Source organism: Procambarus clarkii, chromosome 25, assembly GCF_040958095.1.
Source record: "Procambarus clarkii isolate CNS0578487 chromosome 25, FALCON_Pclarkii_2.0, whole genome shotgun sequence".
Taxonomy (NCBI): Eukaryota; Metazoa; Arthropoda; class Malacostraca; order Decapoda; family Cambaridae; genus Procambarus; species Procambarus clarkii.
Window position 1 is genome coordinate 40,888,784 of NC_091174.1, and position 7,842 is coordinate 40,896,625.

Here is a 7,842-nt window from a genome sequence, read left to right on the forward strand (position 1 = left end):
TTTTCTTATGATACTGGTAAGCACTGATGAGTACCTCTTAACTACTTCCTTTGTAACTAGGCCAAACCTAAATTTCTTTTCATATTCATGTTTTTTGTCGATTGATTTGATTGTGCCACTTGTGAGCCACGGGTTATTTTTTTTTTTTATCAGTTACTTGTTTGGTAAAGAGGGGACAGTGAGTGTTGTAGAGGCTTAGAATTTTGGAGAGAAAGAGGTTAGTTAATGAGTTTATATCCTGTGTATTATTAAATTCAGATTCCAAGTTAATATTGTGAAGTGCATTAGAAAGATTACCTAAAGCTGTTTCACTGTGTAGCCTAAATGAGAGTTTCTTGGTTTCTGGTGGTTCTGTGTCCATGTTTGCTATGAGGAAGATAGGATAGTGGCCAGTTGTTCTGTCATAGATTACCCCAGATGTAAGGGGAGCTGTTATATTAGTCCATAAGTGATCCAGAGTAGTGGCAGATGTTTGAGTGACACGGGTGGGCTTGGTGATTGTGGGGATTAGCATACAGGAGTGCATGCTGTTACGGAAATAGTTAACTTGAGGGTTGTTTTGAAGACCCAGGTCAATATTGAAATCACCTCCCAGAATGATGTGATTTTTGTTGAAATTGTTATTTATAATAAGATTCTTTACGTTATCTGAGAATGAAGCTATGTTGGTATTAGGAAATCTATAGATGGCACCGATAGTCAGAGAGGATTTAAGGGATTTACTGGAGAACTTGGCAAAGGTATATTCACAATAGTCGTCTCTATCACTGATGACACTATTGCAGATGAAGGTATTTTTGTAATATATTGCTGTGCCACCTCCTTTTTTATTAGGCCTGCAGTTATGAATGACTTTATAACTAGCTAAATTGTAGAGTTGGGTATAGTCTTTACTTAGCCAAGTTTCTGTTAAAATGATGAATGATAATTTAGTACCTAGTGCTGTGAGTAGTGCATTTATATCATCAAAATGTTTACCAAGTGACCTAACATTTTGGTTGTAAACTGATAAGCAGGTGCTATTTAGGAGTTTTTTTTTGCAAGATTTGCTGTGTAATACCTGCAATAATAATGATCAGTGTGCTGATTTGTGTGGGTATGAGACAAGATTTTGATCAGGATCAATATCAATAAGCATATAGATACAATAATGTCAAGATACAATAAGATAAGCAATTACAGGACAGTTAAATACTAAAACTGCTGTAAATAGAAAGTAATTGTAGCAAAACACAACAATAAACGTAGATACACAAAAAATAGAAATAATTAGAAGTAGAGCAAAGATTTCCGTAGATAGCCAGGAAGGCTACAGTAGTTAAGTTAAGAGAGAAGAAAAAAAACAGTAGACTGACAAGAATAATATATAGCAAAAAATAAAGAGACAAATAATAATCGTAAAGTAAAGATAATCTTAAAAATCAATTATTTAATATAGCTTACTTGTGAACCTATAATTAGTATGAACTTAAGAAAAAAAAAATGAGCTCAGTAATTAATTACAATAAATGGTGTATAAATCAAATTACAATTAAATTTAAAAATTATAAGCAAAAACAAAAATAACAGGATAAGATTATATTTATGAGCAATTTTTTAATAAGTCACTGAGGTAAATGCTTACATAAATAAAAAGTCTGCTATAATTAGAGAATAATTATAGCAAAACACAATAATAAACGCAAGTAAACAAAAGAATTGAAACAATTAGAAGTAGAATAAAGATCACTAGACAGCCATGAAGGATACACAAGTTTGGTGGAGAGAACAAAAAAAACCAGTGTTGAATGTAATGAAACGCCATTTTCTGGGTGAGTCCCGGAGGCTCCCCGGAGCTATCCCAGGCTGATATACTAATGTCAGACTTTGGCATCAGTCATGTGTATGGAGTTCTTAGGCCTACCGGGGACCACAGCCAGAACCGGGCCCCCTCAGAGAGGCAAGGGGAGCAATGGCCTATAGAAGCCCCCGTGTAGTTGGAAGCATTCTATGTCTGCCATCGACCGGAACAGGCACCCAGAAAGGTAAGCGCCCCAAAACAAACCCCAGTTCTGGTTAAAATTGCTACCAAAAACCGAACTAGTGGATAGACCTCCCCAACCGAAAACAAGCAAACTAGTGTGACGTCACACACTGCCGCGCCGCTGTCTGCGCAGCTCCCCTCTCCCCGGAAGGGGGAAGGGGGAGCCCCAGACGCCGGCTACCCACACCTCAGTTCTTGAGGCTGGATGTCAAAAACGCGAAAAAACGCCGACCGGAGGGAGGGATGCCGGGGAGCCTCCGGGACTCACCCAGAAAATGACGTTTCATTACATTCAACGCTGGTTTTCTGGGGGGAGCCCCGTCGGCTCCCCGGAGCTAACTACCCACAGACAGAAAAAGAGGGACTTACCCGGGAGGCGGTCATCGCTCACCCCTCAACTCGAAGCCGAGACAACTGGCTGCAACCGCCGACCCAAAGCAACACAGGCCCGACGAGGCCCAGGGGACATTCACAAGGTAACGAGCAGCCAGGACCCTGTTCGACCGCCAAAATCCCCGCGCCCGAATATCAGACCAAGACATTCCCAAAGACGGCAGCAAGAGCCGCGAACTTACGAACGTCATGGGCACGGAGATAGGCCACAGGCTGGCTGGACCTAATAACCCTGCGGACGACCTGAGAGACCCGAACCCGCGAACAGGGAAGAAGGGAAACCGGATCAACCCACAGCGCGTCCCCGGACACAGAAGCTGTGGAGCGCAAATAACGGCGAAGCGCCGCAACCGGACACAAAACATGATGCACCCCTGGCCTGACCAACCAAGCATCAACCACCCATGGACCCCTCCGGAACGCAGCAGTCTCATTCTTCGCCAGAAAAGAAGGAGACGGCTGCAAACGAACAAAACAATCACCACGACCAAAAGAGCAGAAACCCCTGCGCCGGAGGAGAGCATGAAGCTCCCCTACCCGACCCCCAGAGGCCAAAGCCAACAAGAAAAGTGCCTTGGAAAAACAATCCTGGACCGAAGGGGCCACAACGAAACGAGGAGATGAAAGGAAAGCGAGCACTCTGTCCAAAGACCAGGACGGCTCAGGCGACGCATGAGCAGGCCGGAGGTGAAACAATGCACGAGACAGCTTGCGAAACGGCGCAGACGTAACATCGATACCGAAAGCAAGCTGAAGCGGCTCCGCCAGCGCCGCACGATACGAAGCGACAGTGTTAGGCATAAGATGACGGTCCTGAAACAACCACGAGAGGAAGGACAAGACCACCCGAACAGACAAGGAGCTAACACGACGAAGACGCAAAAAGAAATGGAAGGACCGCCAGGAAACTTCATACTGCCGCCGAGAAGAAGCCCTCAGGTGGGACACCAACAAGGAGGCCACCTGATCACCATAGAGATGATGATAGACTCGAGTCAAAAAAACCATACGCGAAGACTCGAGGAGAAGATCGACCCAGCTACGTGACATACCGGCCCGATCTGCTGAAAGAGGCGGAGCCGCGGGAAAACCTTCGGGTTCGGACACCGAGCAACCAGCGCCTGAAACCAAGGCTGGGCCGGCCACCAAGGGGCCAGAAGGACAACTCTCCCCCGGTAAGTCTCTAAGCGAGTCAGGACCTGGAGCAACAGCCGAACCGGGGGAAAGAGGTACAGGAACCCCCACCTCGACCAGTCTAGCCGAAAGGCATCGACCCCGACGGCCTCGCAATCGGGGAAGGGCGCCGCATACAGGGGAAGACGCCGCGACCACGCCGACGCGAAGAGGTCCACTTCGGGGCGCCCGAACGTCTGGCAAAGCCAACGGAAGGACTCGTCGTCGACCGTCCACTCCGTGGAGAGGGGAACGAAGCGAGACAGGGCGTCGGCCAAGACGTTGGACACGCACCGTACGTGAACCGCCAGGAGAGCCAAACCCCGAGAACTCAGCAGACGAGTCACCCGAAGCGACCAACCCCAAAGAGACAAGGACCGCATCGAACCCCCGCGGTTCAGGCAATGAACCACCGGAGAGCAGTCCGAATGGAGCCGAATCGTCGATCCGCGGGCCACCCGAATCCTCCCCAGAGCAAACCACACTGCCGCAAACTCCCGCACCGTGCTGTGAGCTCGACGGAAGGACGGATCTCAACGCCCCTGGCCGGCCTGGTGAGCACTGGTCACAAAACCCCAGCCGAGAGACGACGCATCCGTGTACACATCGAGCGAGGGCTCGAGTAGGCGCCAAGGCACTGAACCCCGAAAAACCCGAAAAGGAAGCCGGTGACGCAGCAACCGACGCAAGGCCCCCGGGGGTCGAACTCTGCGATCGCGAGAGAGGCGGAAGGGGGAACCCCAAAGGAACCAGAACAGCCGTCGAAGCCAAACCCGACCCGGCGGGTAGACCACCATCGCGAAGTTCAGGCTCCCGCACAGCCCCTCGAGCAACCGCCGGGTGACCCGAGGGCCCTCCAGAAACAGACGAAGGCGGGACCGCAGCCGCAGGAGAGACTCCGGAGGGAGAGACAAGGAGGCGGTTCGAGAGTCCCACACGAGACCCAGCCAAGTCCGTACCTGAGAGGGAACCAGATGGGACTTCCTCCCGTTCACCAAGAACCCGAACTCGGCGAGCTGGGAAAGAATCAAATCCCTGGCTAGCAAGCAAGCTGACTGGCTGGGAGCCCAAACCAGCCAGTCGTCGAGGTAGGCCAACACCCGAACACCTAGGAGACGCAAACGAGCCACCACAACCCGTGTAAGGCGCGTGAACATGCGAGGTGCCAGGTTCAACCCGAACGGAAGACAACGAAAGCGGTAACTCAGACGCCCCACAACAAAACCGAGCCAGTCCCTGAACCGCGGATGAATCGGGACATGCCAATAAACGTCCCAGAGGTCCAGGGACACCATCCAAGCTCCCGGCTCCAAGAGGAGCCGAACCTGAGACAGCGTAGTCATCCGAAAGGAGGGGCAATGAACCCAGGGGTTCAGACGGGACAAGTCCAGAATGAACCGCAGGTCCGCGCAGTCCCGTTTTGGAACCGGAAACAGACGGGAAACCCATCTGAGGGACGACGTCGTTTCGACGACGCCCAAGCGTACCCACTCCAAGATGACTCGACAGAGCGCAGGGGAAGAAACCTGCCCTGCCAGCCCCGACCCCCCAAAGGGGGGAGGGGCCACCCAACGCCACCGCAGGCCGCGAGACTCGACCCGAAGGCCCACGAATCGTGGGACCAGGTGCGGGAGAACAGCGCAAGCCGCCCCTCCATCGCCCCGTCAAGGGGGCAAACCGCGAAAGGGCCGGCGACCCTTACGAGACCCAGAACCCCGCACAGCGCGAACACCGCGCCGACCAGACGAGGGAGGGTCCGCAGGAGGAGCCAACCCCAAACCTGACACCAGAGGCCTACCACGACGAGAGGAACCCCGAGCCCTGGCACGACCTTTCCGGGAAGACCCACCCCGGGACCCCCGGAAAACCAACAAGTCTGACATCGGACGACAAGCCGCCGACGCAGCCTGAATAAACTGCGCCACGGCCGACTCCCCAAACAGGAGAGGACAAAAAGGTAAAGAACGCCTAAGAGCCAGAGCCCAAGCAGATTCCACGGAGGAACCCAGCACCGCCTGCCGACACGCAATACGGGAAGCATAGAACAGGGAAACCGCATCCCGCAAAATCGGCGTGAACAGCTTCAACAAGGCAGCCGACGAACGCGCAGCCGAGGACAAGGTGCCGGACCCCGGGGCGGACCCAAGCGTCCCCACATCCTCCATGAGCCAATCCGAAGACAGCTCCAGGAGGGAAAAGAACCGCAAGGCCGAACACAAAAGGCCCCGGGCATGCAAGTCCTCCGCAACGAGCGCCGCCGAAAGGGAGGGAACCTGCACATGGAGCTGAATAACGCCCACATCGCAGGGAAGGGCAGGGGCAAACAAGCACTCATTCAGGTACTCAAGTTCACCCCCCAGGAAAACCTGAAGAACCGTGGAAGCTTCCCGCCACTCCAGCGTGCGGGAACGACAGAAGGAATGCCAGGAATCCAGACCAAACAAGGGGCAGTCTGCTAGCCAGGACGACTCCGGAACCTCGTAACGGAGCCAGAAAGGGAACGAAGTCCCAAACCTGAAAGTGGACGGATCCATTTCCGAGGCATAATCCGGGTCACGCAGGAGGTAAGCTGCAAAGGCCGCTCGCACCACACCAGGTTGGATGCGATAAGCCGAAAACCTCCGGAAGGACGGAACCGACGTACCCGGGGGAACACGGACCCAAACCCGGGGAGGGGCTGACACCAAATCCAACTCGTACGCAGAAGGGGGAAAAAAAAAACCCACTCCTTGTAACGATAAGCCCCGCTCAGTGGGAAGAAAAACCCAGGCGGGGTCCAGCGGTTCCCAAGGCCCCCAAGTCAGCCCCTCCCCAGCCTCGCGGTCCGTCACCACAGGACCCGAGGCCGAGTCCTCTCCCCAAGCCCCGACCCCACAAGACAAGGACGGAGCAGCCGGAAAAGCTGGAGGAAGGGGGGCCCACTGGACAGACCCTGAAGCTTCGGCCGGGAGACAAGACTCGAATGCCTCTGCCGCCCCCCCGGAAGGGGCAACCCCCAAAGATGCCCAGAGTCTCGAGATCAAGTAACCCCTGCTCCGACCCCGAAACCCTCAGACGCTTCGGGGCCGGAAGCAGGGGCGGGGGACCAGAACGAACAGAAGGGGAAGGACGAGGAGGCGCGGACTGAACCAGGATCGAAGCGGCCCCCACCCCCAAGTCCGGGTCTCGAAAAGCAAAGCGGGGCAGCCCCGGGGCATCCGGGGAAGCAACCAACCGAGCGCGTTGCAACAGACGAAACCTAGACTGCAACGCACGTGCCGCCTGTACCCGAATAGAATCATCAGAGGATTGGGTAAATTGAGTCACAAGCAAGCAGCAACACTCACAGGACTCAGGGTCGAAAGTATCACCGACCCAACAGGCAGCGTGGCAGAGGCAAAAACAATGAGGGTCACCCTGAGACAAGGGGACCGAGCAACCCTCAAACTCGCACACAGCGAGTGGGGACTCCGGGGTCACATCCATCGGACCCACGCGCCCCCTAGGGGATTCCCAGGGTCCTGAGCGTTTACTTTAAGAGGACTCGCGCTCAGGTAGTCCCAGGCAGGGTGATGCAAACCGGCGCCCAAAACTACCAAGCAAACTTCTAAAGCTGAACCCCAGGGACGTGTACACTCACGGGGGCCTAGCAGGGGGCGCCGCCTAGGAGAACAGTGGAAGGGCAAAAACAAACTGAATAAAATGACAGAACCCCCCACCAGGCAAAAACAAAAAGAAAAACAAAACCCCGCAAGAGGACAGCGAACCCCAAGGAACAGAGCCGGCCGCGATGTCGGGAAATACAAGCTGAGCAGCACCCTGTGCCCCTACCAGTGCAAACTGCCTCTTACCTGCCGGTAACAAGGGAGAACAGAACACCCAAGAGCCCAACAGGCAACCGAAAAACCGAAAGGTAAAACGGACCAGCAGAGGCAGACCCCGAGAAGCCTGTGGAAGGTGGCCCCAAGCCCCAAGGGCAGTACTTACAGGGCACCTAGGGAAGGCAGCCCTAGGCGCATGCAGCCCGAGTACTGAAGATAACTCCTGGCTCTCGCACCCACAAAACGAACACCACACGCAAAGCACAGTGCAGTAGCGACACCGGAGCCAGAGCACACGACCATCGCCTATAGCATCAGCCTCAAGAACTGAGGTGTGGGTAGCCGGCTCGGGGGGGTCTGGGGCTCCCCCTTCCGCCTCCCGGGGAGGGGGGAGCTGCGCAGACAGCGGCGCGGCAGTGTGTGACGTCACACTAGTTTGCTTGTTTTCGGTTG